At 37.5% G+C, this 26,717-nt stretch overlaps 1 protein-coding gene across 1 annotated transcript in view; it reads right to left on the bottom strand.

Moving 5' to 3' along the window:
- Positions 1-26,434, bottom strand: part of LOC145681020 (spondin-1-like) — a 91,569-nt gene extending 65,135 nt beyond the window's left edge. The window contains exon 1 of the mRNA XM_081752309.1: positions 25,990-26,434. The gene's annotated coding sequence lies outside the window, so the exon portion shown is untranslated. The remainder of the gene's footprint in view (positions 1-25,989) is intronic.
- Between the last annotated feature and the right edge of the window lie 283 nt (positions 26,435-26,717).

Raw genomic sequence — 26,717 nt, 5'->3', positions numbered from 1 at the left:
TTGTCTTCTAACGGGTTTAGTGAGAACAATCTTATGAGTGCAATAGGTCTCTTGTTGGAAGTGATCCAGACTATGTTAGTGAAGTCTATGTTACATTTTCTCAGGTACTGCATGATTTCTTTTGTTTCGATGTTGGTGGCAACTCCTTTGAGCATGCATGTAAAAGTTGGTCCTTTTGTTCTTCTGTGTGTTCTTGCAGCGTGGTTCGTATTGCAGAGGAGTCATTTCTTTTTGTCTTCTTTGGTTTCTCTCTACTTGTTGTAGGGGTCTGGTGGAGAATTCCAGGGGTTTCTTGGAACTTGTGTGAGGTGGTCCGATCTGGCCCTTGAAAGGTCCTAACCTTTTCTTTGTCTTCATTGGTGGGTGTTTGCGTGGTTTCCCGTTGAGTTCTGTCGTTGCTTGGAATCCTAGTGGAATGTTTGTGGCTTGTTGGTGAGGGAGTGGGTAGGCTTTTCTTCTTTCGGGATGAGGTTAGCGTTGGGGTTGTTCTCTGTCCTGATTATAGGATTAATCTTCCGAGGTTATTGGAGTCAATGGTGTAGTATTCTCCTCTTTTTTGCAGCTGTGAATGGCTTCTTCTTCTTGTGCTGATCTTAGGATGATATATTTTTCGTGAAGACCGAATTCAGTTATATGGAAATGCTGAATGAAGTTTGTCGAGTGTGTTGGTCGGCGAAATACATGAGGATACCTAGGTAGACTTCTTGTTGCGTGTTATGGTTCCAGTGATACATTTTGCCCTTTCCTCTCTTAATCTCTCCCTCAGCATATCTTCTTTGTTAGTGGTGGCTCTCATGAGCTCCGGTGCTACGTTAACTACAGCTTTCCTGAGTCCAGCTTCGTACTGCGCGCAACGGCAAGCGTCTAGGAGAGTAGGTATTTCCTCTTCATGTTGCGTGTTTCTTGGGCCTTGGTTATTCTTCTGCGTTGAGGATTGAATCTCCTTTTCATTGTGTTGTTAAACCATGTTGAAGTTTGCTTTGATCTATGTTAATTGGCTTTGGCCCTGAAAAGATCCGGATGGGAGGGAATCAGCTTCTTTATGGGTACGGATAACTATATTGAGTTTTGGTCCTGGACAGGGCCTATTTGCTCTAATTTCTGAGTGATTGTCTCTATGCTATTTAAAAAGAATAGCCCTGAGTTCCTGTCAGCCGACTGTCGACAAGGCCTGTTTAAGCTATACGACCAGAGCAATCTTGGTCCGCGATAGGGGGTTTAGCCGACAGAGAAACAGTATCTATCCCTCCTATAAAAGCCGTATGTGTAGTTGAATGTTGTGCTTTGCGGTATTTATTTGCGTAAAGTATCACTAAGCAGCACATCTGAGAAGACTGGCTGTTTGCTCTCTTCTGTGACATACTCCTTCAGTTGATAGCGTTTGGGAAATAGGAAAATAAACTAGAGATAAGAGGGGCCCCTTAGCAAGAAAGCTCGTCCGTGAGTGGTGCAACAACCTATATCTACATGCACATCCTACATGCCCACAGGTGAAGCAGCATGTCGAATGTTGTGTCGTGTCACGGTTTTTATCCAGACATTACATGGACAGTGTGAATTAGAGAAAGAAAAAAGGTAACAAAGAAGATGGGAAAAGCGCGTGAATATTTTTCGCCTCACCATTGGCTTGGGTAGTAGAAGGAAAAACCTGGGGGAAACACATGAAGTCCAGGAGAATTCCCTTTATCATTCATGCACATGCTCAAGTATTTACATGGGAAAACCTCACTGAGAAGAGGTGGCAAAAATCCATGTAAAAGCACCTTTACAGTCTGTGTTGATTTCCTAACTTACAAGTACTTGGGCTCGAACGGGTAAATACGCACAAAAAGGAAAGCATGTGTAATGTTAGTACCCTGGAAATAAAGCGTGATGTCCGTTTTCCTGCAAGATGGTATAAACATTCGCAAGAGCAGGACAAAGTAGAGTACATGCCATAACTACAGGACGTCTATAAAGTCTGACCCCGGGCCAGTTTTGCTGAAAACGATCGGGTGGATGGAAAGATCAGTGAACACGTATCCTATTAGTTTTAGAGGCACACATTTTGAATGAAACAGTTGTGTCCCAGGGTCCCGCGGAGATCCTAGACAGGGTCCAACAAAAAATTTCAAATGGTAAGGGGCAAGTAGTAGATCATTGGAAAGTTATTGTGAAGAGGAACAAGATGGATCAAGTCCCGAGTCTCTACGTTCACCCTGTACAAAATGGTAGACAGTCAAAATGTCATGAAAGAGTGTGACCACCATTTTGCATAGGGTGCGCATACTAACTAGGAACTTCTTGCAGTTTGTGTCTTTTCATAATACATTTCAAACGATATACTACTTGATCCCTTTACCATTTGAAAATTGTGAAGCGACCCAGTCTCGAACCCTCCGAGCGCCTTGGGGCAGTACGTTTCCATTCAGCATATGTGCCCCGAAAAATAATACGATGCGTGTGCGCCGATGTTTCCATGCACCAAGCCGTTTCCGCAAAAATGGCCCAGGGTCAGACGTTATAGATACCCTGTCGATATGGCACATGCAGAAAAACGGTCTTCACTGCGGGGCGCTAACATTATACATGCTTTCCTTTTCGTTCGCATTCACCCGTTCCAGCTACCTTCGAGTAATTTCCTTGTTGGAAGTTGATTGTATCAACTATTTTGTTAAGTTGTCTGTAGTTTGGTAAAGTTTGGTTAATGGTATTTTTTCATGATTGTGTAGTATATAAATATATTATAGTCAGTGATATATTAGTTTGATACTAGTATCCTATTTGGACTTGTTAATTTTGTTAATAAGAGTAATAATTTAACAATTTGAATAATATATTTTATCTCTCTCTCTCTCTGCCTAACAGGCCTCATCTTACCTTTTTATTTACATATTTATATGTCTCTTTTAATTATTGTCAAAAGTCTCTTTAACTGGATTTCTATTGTAGTGCATGAAATGGTTGTTTGTATTTGTAGTAGCCTTTTGGAATTGAATAGCTACCCAGACAGTTCACAAGGGCGCTGTCTACTGCTTTCACAGACTGGCATGTGTTTTTTTAATAAATATTGCATTGGTCCTTCATCAGTCAACCTTAGACGCTCCTCTAGTCGCAGAACAGACAAATACCGGGAATAATTTGTTACTATACAGAGTTGTACAGAGTTGTTCTGAAGTCTCTGCAAAGCGTGCAAATAACAAGGTGCTGAAAAAGCCCATGCTGGTGTTGCATATGTGACTATTGATCTAACAAGCATTTTGTACAACTTTGCTTTGCGTATTGAGGGCAGATGAGAGGAAAAGTTCGGCTACGATTCGTAGTCTAGCTCTACTTTATTTCTTTGGGAGTTAATGTGATATTTAAATGTAAATCTTTTAAGTAGTATTACTCCCAAATATTTAATTTTATTTTTCCATTCTATTGATGTGTTATAAAGAGTTAGTTGGTAATTTGGCGTTCGTTTGTATTTTTTTTAGTAAACTTCATAGCTTCACACTTTTCAGCATTGACTTTTATTTTCCAGCTCTTAAGCCAGAGTTTGAGTTCGTTTAGGTGTTCCTGTATGTACTTCGTGAGCTGATCCGGCAAGAATGATGATGCATATAGAATTGTATCATCAGCATACATTGCTATTTGTGTTTTGGTTGTTTTTGGTATATCGTTAACATATTAAGAGAAAGAAGTGGTCCTAAAATGGATCCCTGAGGGACTCCTGCTTTAATGTCTGTTTCCTTAGTAGCTTTTCTTTCGTGCTCTACGAAGAATTTTCTGTTTTTAAGATCTGAATATACAAAATGAGTTAGATAGTCGGGAATCTTACATTGTATCATTTATATAGGATTCCCGGGAACCAACACCTTTCTCCACATCTAGCAGGGCCGCGCCTGTTATTTGTCTCTTATTATATCTGTCTGTGATAAATTCTATTGCACGCACTAGTTGGTGTGTCGTAGAATGTTGTGCTTAAATTCGAATTGTTCAGTTATGATTATATTATGTGTTGAAAGAAAGCTTCTGAGTCTTCTGAATACTATACTTTCGACTACTTTGGCCATGGTATTCAGAAGACTGATAGGTCTATGTATCTGAGAAATTTTAGCATTCTTGTTGGTTTTAGGAACGCTTATCACCTTGGCTATTTTCGATGCTTTAGGAAAATAGCAAAATTTCATTATATTGTTCATGATATAATCTAAATATAATATACATACGTTAGGGAGGTGTTTTACAACTATATTTTCTTATTTGATGAGAACCTGGGATTTTCAATGGTCGTAGTCGTTTTATTATACCATTTAACTTTGATGTTAGTTTTCTTAATTTTGTCTGTACGGGATGTACTTAGGAATTCTCTTACTATTCGTTCGACTATTACATCATGCCTCCGATCTTCCAGTTCATAATTCGGGTATATTCAAGTAACCGACAATAAATAAATAGTTTACTTTTCAAAGAAACTATATTTTGTTACTTTTTTTACTCTTCGTGTTTCAGTATTATCGTAGACACTTGACAAACATGCATCCTTTATTTTTCTAAGCCGTTTCCCTACTGAATGGCGCAATTTCCCCTAAACTGACAGATGACTTACAAATATAGCAGTCATTGTTTTCAGCACACGAATAACATCGAAATTTAGTCGCAAATTCAGACTAGTTAGCGTCAAGGAATGAGCGAAAGGAGGGCTTTCCGTGATCAGCTAGATCTAAAGTATTTATTTTAAAGCGCAATGCAAATAAAACACGTGGAAATGTTCATTTTTATTAAGCGTAGTAAGAAGAAATGTGCGAAACAATTCGTATTATGCTTTCAGCAAGCTCAACGCTTGTCAAGTTATACCAACCACCAACACTAAAACGACTGGAACATATCTCAGAATTATGGGATATTTATGGGCTAATTAGTTATTCTAATCACAATTTTTGGGCTCCTACTGTTTAGCGGGAAATCGGATTCAAAATGGGCGAGTCTAGCTTGACATCAAGCTAGAACCCCCCCCCCATTCGGTTACAATGGTCCGATCGAAAAAATTCAAACGCCAGAATTATGGGCTAATTATGGGCTACTCCCGATTTTTGGGTTCCTACTGTTTAGCGAGAAATCGGAATCAAAATGGGCGAGTCTAGCTTGATATCAAGCTAGAACCCCCCATTCAGTTAAAATGGTACGATGTAAAAAATTCAAACGTCAGAATTATGGGCTATTTGTGGGCTAATTAGTTGCTCTAAAACCCAACTTTTGTGCTCTTACTGTTTAGCGGCAAATCGAAATCAAAATGGGATAGAATTGCTTGACATTAAGCTAGAACCCCCCATACGGTTACGTTTACAATGATACGATTGAAAAAATTCAAACGCTGGAATTATGTTCTATTTATGGGCTAATCAGTTGCCAATATCCCAATTTTTGGGCTCCTAATGTTTAGCGGGAAATCAGAAACAAAATCGGCGAGTCTAGCTTGACATCAAACTAGAACCACCCAACCGGTTACAATGGTCCTATCGATCCATAACGCCAGAATTATTTAGTATTTATGGGCTGATTAGTTGCTCTAATCCCAATGTTTTGGCTGTTACTGTTTTGCGGGATATACAAATCAAAATGGGCGAGTCTAGCTTGACATCAAGCTAAAACCTCTCATATGGCTACAATGATCCGATCGAAAAAATTCAAACGCCAGAATTATGGACTATTTATGGGCTAATTAACTGCTCTAATCTTAATTATTGGGCCCCTTCTGTTAAGCGGGAAATCGGATTCAAAATGGGCGAGTCTAGCTTGTCTTCAAGCTAAAAAAAAAACATACGGTTACAATGGTCCGATCCTAAAAATTCAAACGCCAGAATTATGGGCTAATTAGTTGCTCTAATCCTGATTTTTGGGCTCCTACCTTTTAGCAGAAAATCGGAATCAAAGTGGGCGAGTCTAGCTCGACATCATGCTAAAACCCCTTAAGGTTAGACATCTCGAATCGAAGACAATCAAACGTGAGAAATATGGTTATTTATATGTTAATTGATGCTGTAATTCCGAGTTTGGGGCTGCTACCTTTTAGCAGGAATTCTTCATCAAATTGTGAGATTTGGCTTAACTTATAGCTATAAGCCTAGGGCTATAATACTCCGATTAAAAGAATTCAAACGTCGGCATTAAGGGTTACTTGTGCGCTATTTGTTGCTCTAATGTCGAGTTTTTTTTCTATCGTTAGCAAGAAATCTCAGGCAAGATTGGTATTGATTTTTAGATAAGGTGGGATGATAATTTAAAAGTTGCAGTGAGAAAACATTGATGTTTATTAACTGAAAATTGATTTATTTGCACTGTCCGTAAATGTAAATATATTTCTCTACTAGTAAATCCACTAATTCTTTTATCACGTGTTTATGTTCATTTTGTTTGGAAGTAAGTAGTGCACATATAGAATTTATATAGTGAAATATCATATTATTTTTTAAATAAATTTTTTGTGGTTGACAAACAACGTGTGCTTGGGTTTTATCGGAGTTCTTCCATTTCCTCCCACTTTATTCATTCCATCATTTCATTCATTTCTCATTATTATCACCGTCTACCTTAGCTTACAGATCACTCAACACACAAAAATAAGAGGCATTAAATTCGGAATGAACCTCGTAATATAACTTAAACTTTGTATAACAATGGACAAATAATGATCAGAAATAATATCTTTCAAATGGTCTTGTGTTTTTTCTGCACCATGCATATAGAAAAAGACATTTCTGACTTTGCTTTTCCACTTTTAATTAGTTTAATAAAAAATTCCCCAACATGCTTGTGGGGCACAATCTTTACCCTACTCTTCGAGAACTACTACAAGTAGAGTTACGGTTTATGTAATATCTTTATCATAGGTGAGATTACCTGTATATTTCTTGGAAAAGTAAAGCCTCCACAAATGTTAAAAAAAAATGGAGGTACGGGGAGGAATTAAAATATTTAGTTTAAAGACCCACAATTATTAACCGAGGCTAAGGGAGACGGTGATAATAAGAAATGAATGAAATAGTGGAATGAATAAAGTGGGAAGAAACGGGAGAAAATCGATAACACTCAAGCACACGGTATTTGAAAACACGAAGACCACTTGGCGCGATCTGGAATCAAACTAGGGATCACATGCGCAAGAGGTAAACATTCTACCGCTGTGCCGCTGCGGCCCTCAGCAACGGCGAAGAGGTATTTAAAATAAACAAAAAAATAATTAAACATACTGATATTTCACTATATAAATTCTATATATACACTACTTACTTCCAAACATAATGAACATAAACACGTAAAAAGAGAATTCATGGATTTACTAGTAGTGATATATATTTGCATTCGCGGAGAATGCAAATGAATCAATTCTCAGTTAATAGACATCGACGTTTTCTCACTGCAACTTTGAAATTATCATTGCACATGATCTAGAAATCAATACCAATCTTGCACGAGACTTCTTGCTAACGATAGAAGAACCAAAATCGACATTAGAGCAACTAATTAGCACACAAATAACCCATAATTCCGGCATTTTAATTATTTGATCGGAGTATTATAGCCCTAGGTTTATAGCTAGAAATTAAGCCAAATCCACAATTTGATGAAGAATTCCTGCTAAACGGTAGCAGCTTCAAACTCGGAATTAGAGCACCAATTAACCCATAAATAGCCCATTATTCCGGCGTTTGAGCCTTTTTTTTTTTTTTTTTGGATCGGAGCATTATTACTGCATGGGGGTTCTAGCTTGATGTCAAGCTAGATTTGCCAGTTTTGTTTCCGATTTTCCGCTAAACGGTAGGAGCACAAAAACTGGAATTACAGCAACCAAATGGCCCATAAATTTGGCGTTTCAAATTTTCCAATCGGACCATTCCAACCTTAACCGTATGGGAGAATCTTGCTTGATGTCAAGCTAGATTCGCCCATTTTGATTCCGATTTCCCGCTAAACGTTAGGAGCCCAAAAATTGGGATTAGAGCAGATAATTAGCCCATAAATAGCCCATAATTCTGGCGTTTGAATTTTTTCGATCGGACCATTGTAACCGTGTGGGGGTTCTAGCTTGATGTCAAGCTAGACTCGCCCATTTTGATTCCGATTTCCTTCTAAACGTTAGAAGCCCAAAAATTGTGATTTGAGCAACTAATTACCCCATAAATAGCCCATAATTCTGAGATATGTTCTGGTTGTTTTAGTGTTGGTGGTTGGTCAAGCTTGACACGCATCAAGCTCAATGATAGAGCGTTCACCTCTGGTGCATGGAATCCTTGGTTCGATCCCTGTTCGCGCCAAGTGAACTTCGTGGCGGACAAACACCGTGTGCACTGGTTTTCTGGGGGTTCTCTCGTTTCCTCCCACTTTCTTCATTCCACAATTTCATTCATCACCGTCTCCTTTAGCCTAACCGGCATAACCGTAGGACGTAAATCTTAAAGATTTCAATTCATTTCATTTTTTGATTACAGCAGGAATGAGTATGAAAGTTATGAATACTATTACATAACTTGTGCAGGGTATAGTTTTTATTAGATACAGTGTAAATGAATATGCAGGGTATAATATTTACTCTTAAATCTTTATTGTGTGACTTATAACAATAGGAATTCCAGTATTATTTTAATAATATATATATACCCTATACCTTATGTTAATATTTATTTTTCACTTAGGCTAGTATTGAGAAACGAGATCGTTCGTATTACTACTGACTAAAATAAAACGTTTAAAGAAAAAATAACTGTGATTATATTCTGCTAAAGACAAAACGCATTTTCGCAACAATATCAATTAATTTTATGATGTAATGTGGTGAATGACCATTGAATGTTAGTTTTTTTTTATTAGCCTTGAGGCCCAGGACAGGATACTTTACGTAACAGTACATAATGCCAAAATTCAGCAAGAATTTGCTAGCCCAGTTTTGCCAAACGATACTTCCTTTCTGAACCAATTCTCTTCTCTGCGTTGGGGACGAAGCGTCATAATTTATGTTTTTCTCCCATCCCAGTAGCTCTTAAACATATAATTCTTTCATTCAAACAGTTGAATGTGAGCTATCCAGAATGGGAGGGCTCAACCGCCATAAGTATAAACGACGTTCAACCAGGAGATGACACAATTAACTAAATGTCATCAGCACACTTTTGTAACGGAGGAAAAATCGCAAGGAACAAGCCATAAAAATTGTCTTTACCTTCGAATTAAAGTTCTGAACAGATTATCTCTTCGTAACATCAACCGGTGTCTTCCGTTCTGGTTTTTCAATTAAATACAATTTGCATACTTCTTGTTTGTACAAGATGAACAAACATAAGTAGAAAATTATAACAACCAATAGCTTTTCATGCAACTCAAATATTCGCTTATCGTCAAGAGTAAATTTTGAGATGGGTCTGGATCCGGTAGGTTCCTATGGGTGCTTCTGCCAAGTATATAGAGTGACCACCTCTACACAATCCCGTTTTGTTTTCTAAGGATGAAAATTTCTGTCCTTTAGTTTCTGCTCAGAGGCACAACTAATACAGCATTAGCAATATCAATACGATTGATTATAGAAGCTTGAGCTAAAGTAAAGTGAGTATTTAGATTTTTCCTAACAAGTACAGGGTGCGGCACGTAAAACCGGCCCGTCGTAATATTCTGGTATATTGTGTTTTTGGCAACACTTAAATAATCTACCTTCCTACCAAGAGATGGCGTGTCGAGGTCGGGTCGACTTACGTGACCTGCAGCAGTCACGTGCAGCCGCAGCCAGTGAAACTTGTCGAAACCAGTTGAGAAAAAGGCCTCGTTGTGTTAAGCCGGGTGAATGTCAGTGTGTGATAATGCCGTATTCGATACCCGAGTGTGTTGCCATTGTTGAAGGGTTCATTCTCACTGGATCTTTAGTGAAAACAAAGAATTTGTTTCGGGAGAAATTTCCAGGACGTTCTGTGCCAGCAAAAAGCACCATTCAGGAATTGATTGAAAAATGACGGCGTACAGGATCGGTTCAAAATGCTCCCAGGAACAGACGCCATCTGTCTGCACACCTGAATTAAAGATGCAGGTGGAAAAGATAATGACAAGAAGTCCTCGAAAGTCAACCAGGAGATTGAGTCAACAGGTTCATGCGCAGTGAGAGAAGTTGCAGACGTGTTTTAAGGAGACTGAAGTTAAAACCGTACCGGATAAGTGTTGTGCAAGAACTGAAGGAGCCTGACCTGCAGAAGAGGGTGCATTTCTGTTCATGGCTGTTGAGCAATGTTGCCAGTGGTTTCTTGGATCCACTAATGCTCATCATGAGTGACGAGGCGTGGTTCCACCTGTTTGGGTACGTAAATTCCCAAAACAACCGGTATTGGTCGACAGAAAATCCACACGCAATCCACCAGGTACCCTTGCATGATGAGAAGATTGGTGTTTGGTGTGCCATTTCCGCCACACGCGTTATTGGGCCCATATTCTTTGAGACGACAGTGAACAGTGACGTGTATATGGGAATCCTGGAGGAGTTTTATACACACTTGACCGAAGAGGAGCGTTAGTTATGTTACTTTCAGCAGGACGGTGCAACATGCCACACATCAGCTGCATCATTGTCCCTTGTGCATGAGATGTTTACACCAGAGAGGACAATCAGCAAAGGCTTGTGGCCTCCTCGGTCACCAGACTTGTCCACGTGTGACTTTTACTTATGGGGACTGTTAAAGGGAAGAGTATACGAAACAAATCCACACACAATTGAAGAACTCAAGACCAGGATCCAGGATGTCACCAATAGCATTACAACACAAGAACTGACAAGGGTATATATGAATCTCCTCAATCGTGCTCACATGTGTGTTGAAGTGGGCGGAGGACACTTTCAGCACCTGCTGTGAAGGCTGCTGTGAAAGTGAGTAGTCATATTCAATATGTTACATTTCATTTATGTGTTGTAGTTAATCATATTTAATACATTACATTTCATTTTACGTGTTCACTTTACGGGCCGGTTTTACGTGCCGCACCCTGTACTTTACAGTGCTAATTGTGTCTAAAGTCTTATTGGCTCTAATTTTTAGTGACTTTTCATCCCAAATTGGAGTCATTTCATCCCTTGTTCAAAATTCCAAAATGAAATTTCTTGTCTTTTTGTGACTTTTTTTTTGTTTTTTTTTTTAGCAAACCATAAAACTGCGTAGCATTCTCAAGAGCAAGTTTGGGTGCAAATTAGGCCGAATTTGTATGCATGCGATAGAAGCATGCTTTGCTTGCGGTTTTCTAGCGTCTAAAACCGATCATAGATATTTTTGGTGATGAATTTTGACGTTTTATAGAACAAACTTTTCCAGTTTGTACTTATATTTGTACAAATAAAAAATTCTGACTCAAAAGCTAAATTTAGTGACTTTTTCTTGACTTCCATGACCGTTTTCTGATTTCGTGACTTTTTCGTGACATTCGTGACTTTCGTGACCGATGGACACCCTGTTATTGTGTCACCCTTTTGGCAGCATTAGTGTCCATGGTTCTACATCCAAAAGCAGCACTTGCGATACGTATACCCTTGCGTAGACTTCCCTTGTACACAGAATCACAGTCTCAGGTTACAATGGCGAATGAATGCATATGCGTTACCACTTATAGTGATGAACGTGATGTGCCAGCATGCATTTATGAGCGTGATAGCAGCTGAATGGCAAATGTGAAATTATGGTCTGTCATTGGATACAACACGCGATCTAGCCTGCTACGTATTCAAGGTAACCTTACCAGTGCCGATACATCAGAGAAGTTTTGAGGACGAGATCATATTCTTCTTCAAGACAACTTCGGACGCCATATTTTGGCAGGACAATTTTTGGTCACATGTGATCCGTAACGTACAAGGTTTTCTCGAGGAATGACAGGTATCGCTGTTACCCTGATCTCAAAGGTCGTCTGAAATGTCTTCTGTTCAACGTTTGTGTGATATGGCTCATCGGTAGCTCGTTCGTCACAATCTTCCAGCAAACAGTGTCCGTCTTGTTGATTCGTATACAAAGAGTTTGGTGGGTGACTCCTCAGGAATATATCTAACGCATGCTTAATTCAATGCCACATAGTAAGGCACGTGAATGCTTTACGACATAATGATTTACGAAAGTTAGGTTTTAAAAACTGTAATTATTTCTGTAAAGTCGTATAACGAATCTCTGGTATACATTACAATCCAGTCATACGTTTCTTGCTTTATATTTAAATGTTCCCGAACAGCAATGTGTTTGTGTATATTGAGGTAAATTTTAGCCATATACTTCTGCCCACGCTTGCTTCTCATACAAATCTGAGCATATATGAGTATAAATATTTTAAATATATTATATATTCATGTAATTTGACCTTTAGGGTATACTTGAAAAATACCCTAATGTTTCTAAAAGATTGCTTATCAATATTATAGATATTTCCTCCGATGTTTCGGCTCGCTTATTAAGGACACACAAACATTTCGCCTAAATGTTATGCAACCCACAGTTCTTAAATGCATTGAGGTTTGCATAACATTGTAGGTACGAGGGGTGACCTATAGGACCGGATTTAGTGGGGTGCAAATGTAAGGGTCACCAGATTCTGATAAACGAAAAGTAGGACACAAATATACTAGTATGAGATAGTATACTACGTCGGCAGTACGAATGACCTTATTTTATTTAACGTTAACCTTAAGTTAATAATTCACTGAACAAAAGTATTTCAGGAATTCACTACGACTCCAAATGCTTTGATGAGTGACAAAGTGGTTTATTTTTATGAATATACAGTGAAACTTCGTGTTGGGCTAAACATTTTTTTAAATGGATTTTCGGAGCGTGGTATTATTTTAAGGAATGAGAGAAAATTTTGACCGGCACGAGGAAACTTCTACTTGGTTTGCATCACTGTCATACGTTTAAAAATAAACTTTTCCTACCTTACCAATATCTCTCTGTACCAATATCTCAACAATCCCTTCTCAGTAAAAACAATGTATTGTAAAACAATGGTTTGTTGATTGTTGTCCATCCCCAATTTTTTAAGGAGTGTTAAAAAATACAGAAGTTCATCATTCAGGAAAAGTGTCTATGATTCAAATTGTTGTGAATAAAGAAAAATAGCAACACATTCCGAAAGTCTCTGCCATCATGTTTCCGTTTGGGGCTTAAAAGAAAGCAGCTTTGCAAAAGCAAGTTTAAGTTGATTTTCTGAAAGTTGAAGCAAAAGGATTCACCAAGCAAAACAATAGCCTATAATATTTTTAAAGTAGGAAAGAAAACAGAAGGTAGGAGAAGGGAAGGACGTTTCTGTCCTCCATTCCACTTGCGATCCCCTTTAAAATACTCCCTCCCTCCGTTCTATGTGTACGTGTTATCAGGGGTAAAGATTACCGTCACATGTCACTTTGAAGAGTTTCAGTATGATTGGTTATTTTGGTAGTTTTTGGTGTACCCCGCCTCAGACAATACTGGATCAGCACCTGGTGACATACATACGGAAATGTTTTACATTATATATATAAGATGTGCTTTATTGTCTAGGATTTGAGTTTCGCTTTTACATAATATTTTTTTACGAATGTCTTACAGTTAGATATCTCGTACAATTCACATAACATATTATGTAGCAGTGTTTTGCATATACACATATTGACTTTGCATCAAGCTAAGCAGAAAGAATCTGGCTTTTCCCTGTAACGTTAGCCAAGGCACGCATTAACCATAAAATGTTTAGCAAATGATTGCCGGTAGATATCTCAAAATAAACGTAAATAGACTTACGCCGATGAAAATGGGTGAAAACGAGTCGTTTGGTTGAATCATTAACTCCTCTCTAGCTTAAATTTGAACACATGTGAGAAATAAGAACAAAAATGAATGTACTGAAACTGAAAAATAATAAATTCCAGTTTAGCCTTTTTAAAACTCTTCGACTACAAACGGGATACATGTATCCCATGCGCAGTGGCGTATTTAGGGAGTGGGTTCCGGGCTTAAGCCCCCCCCCCCCGAAATCTTACTTAGTAAAGTAAAGTAAATGAAATACCTTGCAGAATTTTCACATTTCCAGGCAAAGCCCCCCCGAACGTTAGCAAAGCTCCTCCCGAAACAAAATCGTAAATACGCCACTGCCCATGCGAACATCGTTGGGAATTTGTTTTCAGAAAATTCTAAAAAGATACATGTTATTCTCCCATTGGGTCAGATGTGATCAGGAGACTGTGTTTAGTTTCTAAAAATGTATACAGATGTCAGGAATATCCTACATTAAAGGAGTCGTACATATAAAAGATTGTTCACACACACAAAAAAAGATAGTCGAAGAGTTAAGGTAGTAGAATGACAGATAGTGAAAGGATATTACAGAATTCTAAGAAAACTTATGGAGAGAAGTTATCCACTTCAAATTTAAATTTTTTAACGAGTTTGCTTTATCAAAAATTCCTTTATATATAACTGTTCGTGTGCTTGTCAGTCAGGAAGACGCCATTCAAGTTAACTTTGTGGTGGACAAACACCGTATGCGTGGGTTTCCTCGGGATTCTCCCGTTTCCTTCCACTTTCTTGATTCCACCATTTCATTCATTTCTCATAATCACCGTCTTTTTTAGCCTAACCAGCATTATCGTGGGACGTAAAACTCAAAGATTTCATTTCATTTTTTCCGTCTGGAAGACAAAAAATCTTACGAACTACTTGATGGATGACCATCAATTTTGGCCGGGATGTACAGAGTCAAAAGTTAGGAACCAAGTTCTTGGTGGAGAAGACCCATCCACCGGAAGTGGTAGATATGAACAATTTCTGGTTTTAACATTAATCATTATTTAAAAAAAAAAAAAACTGTAACAAGTAACGAGAAGTTGTTTCCTGCAACCGAGTGACTGACCCAAGAATACATTTTGTTTCCATTCTTAAGTTACTACTAAAAGCGGAAGTTATAGGAAAATCATAATAGGAAAATGGGGGTTCAAAAATATCTTTAAAATATTTTCCATAAATCTATTTTTCCCGTGTGAAGAACGGTTATTTCAGCTAGTATATATAGGTAAACTTTTCAGGTAGTTCCGATTCTTGCTAACTGATATTTAATAAACTGTATATGGCCAAAATTGAATACAACTCTTTTAACGTATTTAAAAAAGAAATGAAATCTTTAGCGGCCCATGGTTATGCCCTTTCAGCTAAAGGAGATATACAGGGTGTTAATGAACTATACCGACAAACTGTAAAAGGTGATTCCTCACATTAAAATAAGAGAAAAAGTTCATATGGACGGGCCCTATGGTGAAAATTACATAGTTTCAGAGCTGGGGCTGTCCAAAATTTCGAAAAAGCCGAATTTCAATAGGCCCTATTTCGAATTCCAGAAACTGTTGATGGTGGTTCTTATTAGCGTAAAGAAAACCACTCATATACAATCCAAAAATGCATATTTCATCAACTGTCAATAGGTGTAGACGGATGTAATTCTCAGATATGTTTTCAATAGAGTTTTAAGATATATCCTGATTTTAAGAAGGATCCAAAGTAGGCAGGAGGTAAACCTTGACAACAATGGACATCCAATGCTTCGGAGGGAAGGCAGAAGTGATAGAAACCGGCAGCTCCATGTTTCTTTGTGTTCGCAATAACGTGTGATGCGATGTATTTCGATAAGGTATATTTCACGTTTTCTTCAATTATAAGCGTGGAAGGAACCTCGCACCAAGCGTTTTCCCGAGTTCGAGAGGCCGTGTTGCTGATGATCCTTAACACTTCCGACATCGGGCCAAAGGATTCCGTGTTCACTGCTATAAAGGCTTATCGTTTGTCTACTTTGGACCAATCATTAAGTCAGAGCATATCTCAAAATTCGGTTGATGGCATGTCTGGCAATTTCATCCTACAGGGAATAATCTGTACACCCATTGAACATTAATAAAATATGCATTTTGGATTATGTATGCGTGACTTCCTTTACGTTGATAAGAACCATCATCCACAGTCTCTCGAATTCAAAATAGGACCTTTTGAAATTTGACTTTCTTGCGATTTTGGACAGCCCTAGCTCTGAAACTACGCACTTTTCGCCATAGGTCCATATGAACTTTTTATCTTATTTTGACGTGAGGAATCACGTTTTAAAGTTTGTCCCTATAGTTCATGAACACCCTGTATAATTAATGCGAGGGAATGATTGTGAAAGCATTAGTGGAATAAGAATGTGGAAGGAAACAGAATGAACTCCGACAAAACTCACGGACACGATGTTGTCCACCACAAACTGAACATAGCATGGGATCGAACCACAGATACCTCACACCAGAGATGAGGGCTTGCAACGATAACTTGTTTAACGTTCGTGTATATCCGTCTTTAGGGCGAAAATACACTTAAAGCGGGATCTGAATCACAAAGCTCTCATCGGAAATGAACTGAAGCCACCTGCAGTAAAGGTGGCAAAGCTATTCAATTAGCCATGAATATAGTTAGCACCTACCTTGAAGTTCTTGCTTTTAGGAATGCATGCTTTCACTTCCCCTCTTTTCAAAAATAGCATTCCAAACAAATTTCCCATTGATACTTTCGATGCCAGTCTAGCTCTAAACCAGTAAAATTCCATTCCGGAAAGGAAGAGAGCACGCCTGCGAGAAAAATATATTTGCAAAAGGTTTCATAAGATCAAAGTTGTTGCGCACGAAGCAAGGCAAAAATATTAATGATACTGTTTCTTCCTTCCGGGCACACTAAATGGCTCAAAACGAAGTCGTGAAAAGATTCTTTCTATTAGATCAGCAAACCAACTTCCTTGGTAAGATGTGGTGTACAAGGAATCTTTTGTTGTATCCTATCATAACTCAAGAAATAGGCATGTATCTCAGTGTGAAGTATATGGGCTACAGCTACAATTTCTGCAAGAAACAAACTCTGACGCAGAAAGACAACCGTACAAAGTGTTAGAAGAGACTGCGACACTCAGATGCCACATGGTATTCATCAATCAATGTAAGTTATTAAAAGTAAGACATTTTCACCACTCTTCAGCCCGCATGAAGATTGTGTTGTCCTTGATACGCAGTGTTCTGTTACAAACATTGCATGCGTTCTATAATTGGCCACATGTTCTCACTTTCTATATGTTTTCCTTGTTGCTTGCTTTTTATTTGCTCTTTAGCCCAGGCGTCAGATCTCGACCTAGTGCAATGTAAACTTCCAGATGAATCTCTGAGTTTGGTGAATTAGTAGTAAAACAATAATCTATGTTCCCTGGTTCGATCCTATACCATGTAAAGTTGTGTTGGACACCATTCCATCCATGGGTTTTCTCAAGATTCTCCTGTTTCCTCCAACATTCTGTTCCACCAATTGTTTCATAATCATTCACTTTAATTGTCCATCTCCTTCAGTGTAAATAATATAATCGCGAGACTACAGTTTTTTTTTATTAAACCCTAGCAAGTCATCTAGAAGGCAAGTTAAACCGGAAGAATTTAATTCTATTTTTTCTTAAAAAAAATTACTTGGGTTTTAAATTCAGCACTCAAATATACTGTAGTTTATATATATATATATATATATATATATATATATATATATATATATATATATATATATATATATATATATATATATATAATCTGGCAGATAATGGGTTCGTAGCGTCCGAGCTATATAATTCCCGAAATCGATTTCGGACTTTCCGCACAAGGCAAGAACTTTAAAGGTGTTAACACGTCACAGTTTATATATATATATATATATATATATATATATATATATATATATATATATATATATATATATATATATATATTTGCTTTATTATTTTCGTATAAATTTGCAAAAATCAAGATATTTTGTCTGAAATTACATAGGTTAGAAAACACTATGATTTAACATTCCTTTTCGCACCATGGAGACATAAATCAAAGCGTAACGTGCAATCCGAACCTCATGATTAGGGCCCGGATAATTATTTAATTACATATTTTTGTAGGGGTTATATTTTTATACCAAATCAGTGTAATAATGTCATTTGTGACCCATAGTGCCTAAAAACACCCATTTAAAAGTACATATATTTACATATTTTACACTTACGTACATATAATTACATATTTTACTCATGAGCACATAATTTTACATGTTTCTTGATATTTTCATGTTTTATAGGGATTTTTCATACAAAAGCTGTTCAACAATAGACTTTGAAAAGAAGAAAACACTCATCTCTCTTTGAATTTAAAGTGGTTGCTTTATTTTTATTATTTATTTATTTATTGTTTCACTGCGTTACACCCTTTTAAAATAGTATTGAAGCGTAGTTTGGCGGATTGGTAGGGAGAGTTGGACACAACCGTGTTTGATTAGCAATCGTACACTCTCGGTCGCGGTAGTAGCGCTCACATCCTTACGTGAGATTAATAATTCAATCGAATTACTATCGCGACGCGGTTTTACGATTGCCTATCGTGTTGTTGTCGCAAACTCGCCCGACTAATATTTTCCTTCTTCGAAAAATATTAAATCAGATGGGGAAGTTTACATTCACGCAATTGGTAACACTGAACTCTTGATTGACAAAAGTGAAGCGCCTGCCGTCACAACGCATGCTGTAGGGAAAGTGTGAGCTAGGAGTTCGACAGTAGCTGTTACAGTGAGTGCCTCGTGGCTGGTGGTGCTCCGTGAGGAAGGAGATTAAGTGGGCCCTGTGATACACCTACACTAACTTACACTTTCTGTTCCATTTACACGTACATACATTCCCTTCTTTTTTACACTCTTTCTATTTTCATTTTATACTTCCCACTTTCCTCTACTTTTTTGCCCTGTTCACCTTGGCTTTTCGCCCTCTTTCCTGATTTTGACTTTTTTCCCGACTTGTGTCCTTTTCCCAATTGTGTCCTGTATTTTATTCTATTTTGCTTTTGAATCATAAATCCTCTGTTTGAGGTACACATTTGACTATTTTGCATTAGTAGCACATATGACTAGTGAGCCGGTGCACCTACCTATTTGACCGGTAATGGTCTACGACAAGACAAGTGTAGCTATTTTATCGAATATTTAATCTCCTGTGCTGTCAGCAAATTGTTTCCAAGATGCCAAAGGACAAAACCCCGTTGTCAATAAGACTTAAGCATTTCACGGAAGAATTTGAGCATTTTTCCACCAATGGAAAAGTGCTTTATTGTCAGGTTTGTGAGAAGGGTGTCTCATGCGCTCAACGTTTCCAAGTTGTGCAACACATATCCACATCACGCCATCAGACCCGAGCTTCAAAACCTAAACCACAAAAGCAGTTGCTAGTAACTGAATCTCAAGCTCAAAGTAGTCTAGGGCCACGGAAGTCTCAGTTTTCAAGTGATCTGTGCCGTGCTATGGTATGTGCTGATATCCCTATTTGGAAACTAAACAATACAGTACTTCGTGAATTTCTGCAACAATACACACACGAAACAGTTCCAGATGAATCTACAATCAGAAAGCATTACGTGCCTGATTTATATGTGGAAACAATGAACTCTATACGTGGGGAAATCGGTGATGGTCCTATTTGGGTGTCAATTGACGAAACAACTGATGTAGAGGGGCGACATGTTGGTAATGTTGTAATAGGTTTGTTGAAAGATAATGAAGTCAGCAAGCCTATCCTGTTAACTAGTGATTTGTTGCCGCGATGCAACCATCAAGCCATTGCAAAACTCTTTAATGATGCTATGGGACTTATGTGGCCTGATGGTATCAAGCATAACAATGTCTTCCTTCTAGTGACTGATGCAGCACCGCACATGTGAAAAGCCGCAGAAGCTTTGCAAGTATTGTATCCGAAGCTGTTACATCTAACGTGTCTTGCCCACGCATTTCATCGTGTTGCAGAATTTGTTCATTCTAGATTTTCACATGTGGATGCATTAATTTCAAATACAAAGAAGGTATTTTTGAAGGCTCCCAGTAGAGTTGAGAAATTTAAAGAACTGTTCCCTGAACTACCTCTTCCTCCTCAGCCGGTACTAACGAGGTGGGGAAGCTGGATTGATGTTGTGTGTTACTACGCTACGAACTTTGATGCTGTGAAACAAGTGTTACAACATTTTGATTCTGAAGATGCATCTTCCATAGAAAAAGCGAAACAAATGTTTGATGACGGGAAGTTGAAGCATGATATTGCCTACATTCAGAGTAATTTTTCGTGTCTCAGTAGTACTATTTAATCCTTGGAGAAATCATCATCTACCCTTTCAGACAATCTTGAAATTGTTCGCTCAACAGTTGTTTCTCTGGTAGGTGTGAAAGGATCGGTTGGGGATGCAGTGAATAAGAAGATGGCTTTCGTTTTGGAGAAAAATCCAGGCTATAAGACAATCTGTGCTATTAGTGGAGTGTTAAGTGAAGCTAAATCCGATGTCGTGGCTATTGAATACACACCTTCTGATTTGTGCAAGTTTAAGTATGCACCAATTACTTTGTGTGATGTTGAACGATCGTTTAGTCAATACAAAGCTCTGTTGCATGATAACAGGAGAGGTTTTGTGTTTGAAAATTTGAAACACATTTTCGTTCCTTACTGTTACGGAGATCGTCTGTTGATATACCGGTAGTGAAATGACAAATTGAGAATGTTTTGTTCTTCACGATATTTTTTACTAAAATGTTTTGAGTGTGTATGGTACTTGAAGGTCCTATAACGCTGGACGCCCATTAGGAGTACAATGGCACAAAGTTTTCGTAAAAATTCCTTCCTAAATAAGGTTAATTAAGATTAATTAGAGGTTAGGCTATGTTAGGTTAGGTTAGTATCCTTGTACAGGTAGGTGGGCCAGTGTTCTAGAATTCTTCCGTAATGTACAGTTGATCGATCTTTGGATGATTCCTGAAAAGTATAAATATGCAGCAAGACTTTGTGTGGAGTGAAACGACCATTTAGTGCATAGAAACTCTTTTATACGCGATAACAAGATAAGTTTTCTGACTGAAAATTTGAAACTCATTCTGTTTCTTAGTGTTGCGGAGATCATGCTGGAAAAGTAACAGGTAGTAAACATTGTAATTGAATAAATATTGTATTTACCACATTAAATGTAGAAAACGTAATAGAAAATGCTGATATTTTCATTTTACATATTTTGCTCTTTTCGAAGAGTTTTATTACATATTTTTGAGATTTTGTGTGCATATATATGTACATATTTTCATTGTTTTTAGTACATAATTATCCGGGCCCTACTCATGATCTTACATGGAAAATCGAAGTCAGGTCTTCTGACCCAAAGAAAATGAAAAAAATGAAATGATATGTTTAAGTTTTACGTCCCATGATTATGCTGGTTAGACTAAAGGAGACGGTAATGATGAGAAATGAATGAAATGGTGGAATGAAGAAAGTGGAAGGAAATGGGAGAACCCCGAGAAAACCCACGCACATGGTATTTGCCCACCATAAAATTCACTTGGGACGAGGTGGAATCGAACCAAGGACCCCATGCATCAGAGGTGAATGCCCTACCACTGGGCCACCGCAGCCCTTCTGTCCCAAAGGCGCGTACACTAAGGGAAAGTGGGGGAACATGACCACTTAAGAGAAATTATAAAAATCAGAAAAATTGTATGATGTGATGCCAAAAGAAAAGGTATATTAGAAAGAACCATACTTCTAGTAGGATAATTTTTGTGTAGTACTTTGTCCGCTAGTTATTCTTACAAACAGGGGAAAAGTAACAGTATACGCTAGAGCCCAATCACCCTACCGACAGGGTAATGCTAATCAGCAACCTTCGTAATTGTAAATCATTATTAATTTTTGTACCACAAAGAAACCATATTTTTTTTGCACTTATATTTATTCATAATCATCTTAGGTAAAAATAAACAAAGTTGAAATAATAATAAATAAGGTAAAAAGTTTGGTTACAAATATAAATATTGTACAATTACGAGAAATGTTTTTGTACTTTTCATGTTTCCATTACAAACAACTCCTACATCTTGTCCGATGACCTTTCTTTCTAATTAATTCGTGTTTTACAGTCGGCTTCAAAAGTTCCGGTTCTGTGATTGCATACCTTTGACATTTCATGTATAGTTTATTCAAGGACCGTTCAGTACCTCATGTAAACAAAAAACATGTGGTAATTGTTTCATTTTATTGGTTAAAGAGCCTTGGAATATCCATGCGGCAGAAGAAAATAGACCATTGTCAAGTAAGTTGTTTTACAATGTTTTTGTTGTTTATAAGGCTCATTAGCAGAAATGCAATTTCCATACCATTAAGTAACAGAAATAATACAGTATCTACTAACTAAATACAGTATAATTAATACAATAAAAGAAAATACGCATGCGTAGAAATTGGCATTGACCCACCTTACGCGCGAATCACAGTTTAAATATGAACGCGAGCGGCGAATATGTAAAACATCAATAGGATACAAGCACATGCTTCTCGAAAGAAGCGCTGACCGATAGCCAATTATCCGATGACTGACGGAGTAATACCATTATGCAATGTTTACATCAGGATCAGAAGGTTAGTTGAATGAACTTTATAAGCTCTTAATAATAAAGTGCCAGGAAAATATTGCTCAGATAAGTATCATGACCCGATAGTTGTCATATTATGTTCTTTTGCCTTATGTACTGTACAACATTAAAATTTTCCTTGTAGCAATTAGGAGCAGATACTGCCATTAGTATACCCGTAAAAATTAAAAAAGTTTAGCTGAAAGTTTGAGAACACTTATCCTGCAGATTTTGTAATCAAAATTTTACTGAATTTCGTGCAAGATTATAATGATCGTGATGAGTCGTGAAGCTTGACTTACAAGGGAAGAAAAGGAGATTATATATCGAAGTGGAAGATGGCTTCTACACCAATAGAAAGAACTAATAACGCCTGTTACGAAACTGTAATAAAAAATTTCCGAATGCATATACTGTGCGAGTTATATGAATAGACAGGGTGTCCACAAAATCCGTTTCCACTCTTGAATCGCAAGCGGTGAGACAGATGCCAAAATAGGAAAACATGTATTTGATCATTTTAAAAGTACAACGTATCAAAGCAAAAAGTGTTGTCCTAGGGTCACCCGCAAGCTCCCAGGCGGGGTGAAACTAAAAAATTGCAAATGATAAGGGAATCAAGTACCATATCGCTGGAAACGTGTTAGGAAATGAAAGAAGACAGAACAAGTCTCGACTCTGTAAAATTACCCCGTGCAAAATGGCGACAGATAAAAATATCAGCAAAACCGTCATTATCAGGTCTATGTCCACCCCTATAAATCTGAAACAGCGAGACAGATGTCAAAACAGGAAAATTGGTGTGTCATCATTTCAAAAGTACAATGATTGAAGTAAAAATATTTGTCCCAGGGTCCTCCACAGGGTCCTAGATGGGGTCGTACTCAAAATTTTCAAATGGCAAGGTAGGTCAAGTAGCAGATCTGTCGCGATATGAAAGAAGATGGAACAAGTCTCGGCTCTCTAAAATTAACTAAACTATACAAACTGGCAGCTGGTTAAAATGTACATCATTTCGATTCTCCGAGCGCATTCGCTTTCCATTTTGCAATCGACACTTGTCATTGTGAGACATTTGCACGTATTCGCTGTTCCAGGTGCAAGAAATATTTTTTTTGTTGTTGTTTGAATTATTTTAAACTTGATAATCCAGACAAAGGGTATAAGTACTACTATTGTACACTATATGTTACCTAGTCAGTTTTATGCTCAAAGATGTCAAATGTTATTTCTTTTCTTTTCTTTATTTCTTCATTTTCTTTTATTTTATTATATATATTTATTTTGTTACACATTACAGGTCCCAAAGAGCAGAATCTCACAATAAGGGCATTCCTTTCTTTCCGTTGAGTGCAAGAATTAAAGTGAAAACAAACTAAAACCTGACTACAGAAAGAAGAACAACTAAAACAAAAGATGTTTGCACAGTGTTGTAGAGCGCCCAGACTTATTTCATGTACTTTCATTTAACAACAGCTTTCTAACGATATGGTACTTGATCCCCCTTGTCATTTGAAAATTTTGAGTAGGACCCCGTCTGGGACCCTGGGACAAATAGTTTTACTTTCAATCATTGCACTTTTAAAATGATGACAGACGTGTTTTCCTGTTTTGACATCTGTCTCACTGTTTGAGGATTTTAGGGAGTGGCCATAAAGTTTACAATGACGTTTTTGCTGACATTTTGACCGGCCGCCATTTTGCACAGCGTAATTTTAGAGAGTCGAGACTTGTTCCGTCTTCTTTCATTTCCCAACACGTTTCCAACGACGTGTTACTTTGACCCCCTTACCACTTACAATTTTTGAGTTGGAACCCACCTGGGACCCTGCGGTGCCCCTGGGACAACACTTTTTGCTTTGATACGTTGTACTTTTAAAATGATCAAACACGTGGTTTCCTATTTTAGCATCTGTCTCACCGTTTGCGATTCTAGCGATGGAAACGGATTTTCTGGACACCCTGTATATTCATAAAACTCGCACAGTATATGCATTCGAAAAATTTTTTTTACAGTTTCGTGATAGGTATCATTAGTTCTTTCAATTGTCTCTTCCAAGTTCGTTAATAAAGTGAATATGTTGACATCCTGAAGTTCTACGCTGACTTGAACGGTGCCTATCTATACCCAATTCATTCATGAAAAATATGTTTATCGTAACGTTAATATACAAACCTCAAAACAGTAAAGAGTTGGGGATTGCATAAACATCTAGGCGAACATATTTAGATATTCTTACTTATTATAAACAGAAGCCTATAACCTCTGGTGCACAGGGTTCATGGTTCGATCCCTGTCCAAGTAAGTTTATGGTTTACAACATCGTGTGGGTTTTCTCGGGATACTCCTGTTTCCTCCCACACTTATTATTCCATTAATTCTTCCATCATTATTTACTTGCTCTTAATTATCCGTCTTCCTTCAAAGCCTAGCGGGCATAACCGTGTGACGTTAAACTGAAACATATCACTTCATTTTATTTTCATTCAGAAATATATTTTGGCATATTGCATTTATTTGTATTTACGAGTTTATTTTAATGAGCCTCTCCTCTCTAAAATTATTCAGTATTCTCAATATTCTTTAATATTTTTATATATAAACTAAAATTCATATTTATTACTTTAGCGTTAAAAATGTTTTAAGTTACTTATTTATAGTTAAATTTGTTATTGTCTTTATGTGTTATTCAACACTATATTGTCTTATAATTAAATTTAATATTATTAGTACTGTGTTATTAGTACTATAATACTATCAATTTACTGTTACAATTGAATATCACCGGAGTCCGGGTTCGATTCCCAATAGAAGAGCATTGATGAACGCATCATGGTGGATCGGATTTCAACTTACAGTGTAGGTCCACATGTCATATAGCTACTGTCGGCGCTGGAAATAACGGTAAAGAAATGAATAAAAAGCTGTGAAGTAGCAAAGTAGAAGTTTACATCTTTTTCTTCTTTTTTAAAAAAGGGACTTGAAATGAAATGACATCTTTAACTTTTATGTCTAACGGTTATGCCTTCTAAGCTAAAGGATTCGGTGATGATGAGAATGGATGAAATAGTGGAAGGAAACGGGAAAACCCCGAGAAAACCCACCACTCGGTGTTTGTCCACCACAAAGGTCACTTGGTGCTAGGTGGAATCGAACCAAGGACACCATGCACAAGAGGTGAACCCTCTATCTACTATTGAGCCACTGCGCTCTCCCACAAAAAATGAACTTTAGTAAGCGTCTTTCTCGTGAACCTCGTTAAGAAAACTGACACGCAGTCTGCTTCACGATTTTGAGCCAATATTGAAATTTTGAACTAGCCTTCAGTCAAAGTATACAAAACACCAAAACGTCTATCTGTCCTGAATGTATATATAGGGATGAAAATTTTGTTCGTACACAATTAAAAAATGTATTTAAAAAATCTACATATTATTATGTTTACAGTTGGAAGAAGGTTAAAATAGAAACAAGCAATAACGCTAACAACAGAGTAAGTTCATTCGCAAAATTACTTACCTTACCAAAATACTTTCCTGACAGTGAGACGAAGATTGTTTGTTGGCAGCGAAACGATCTTTCTTACAGCACAACTTATTAACCTCTGTGGAATGAAACGGCTTCTCTTTTAAACAGGGAGCTAGCCAGAGCTTACGAAACTCACGCACAGATGGCCCGACCGTTGGTTACTTAATATCATTAACCAACCACAACATTGGGAAACTATTCCTAGTGTTCCCTCCATGAAGGTTCTTTTTTTTTTTTTTTCAGCCGTTTGTATGTAACTCGCAACTTCCACGACAAATCACAAAGTCCCGACATTCCTGCTACTTACATTAAGGGGATAGTCTATGGGAGCAAGCAAAAGAGAGCAAATTACCTTAAAAAGTTATTCGGACAGGAAAGAGAAAGAAAAAAAACACTTAGACATATAATTAGATGGTTTTTCATAGATCCCTTCAACGATGGAATAAAACTTCCACATTCTTGTAAATCTCTAACCAAGAAACATAATTACAGAAATATTTTATTACAAGTTTTTTTTTTAATTTTTTGAGTTTTGCGTCCCTTTATAGCGGCGAGGCTATATGAGCTGTGGACCTCCAGCCGGGACTCGAATCTAAGTCTCCTATGTCAAAGCCGCGTACGATAAAAGAAATTATAACACAACAACATCATCATCTACCGGGTGTTCGGAAACCACACGGAGAAACTTTGCGAAATGATTCCTCACACGGAAACATGTT

The sequence above is a fragment of the Thermobia domestica genome, chromosome 3 (genome assembly GCF_964235325.1).
Source record: "Thermobia domestica chromosome 3, izTheDome1.hap1.1, whole genome shotgun sequence".
Classification (NCBI taxonomy): domain Eukaryota; kingdom Metazoa; phylum Arthropoda; class Insecta; order Zygentoma; family Lepismatidae; genus Thermobia; species Thermobia domestica.
The sequence above is the reverse complement of the archived record's forward strand: the minus strand, read 5'-3'. Positions and strand labels throughout refer to the sequence as shown.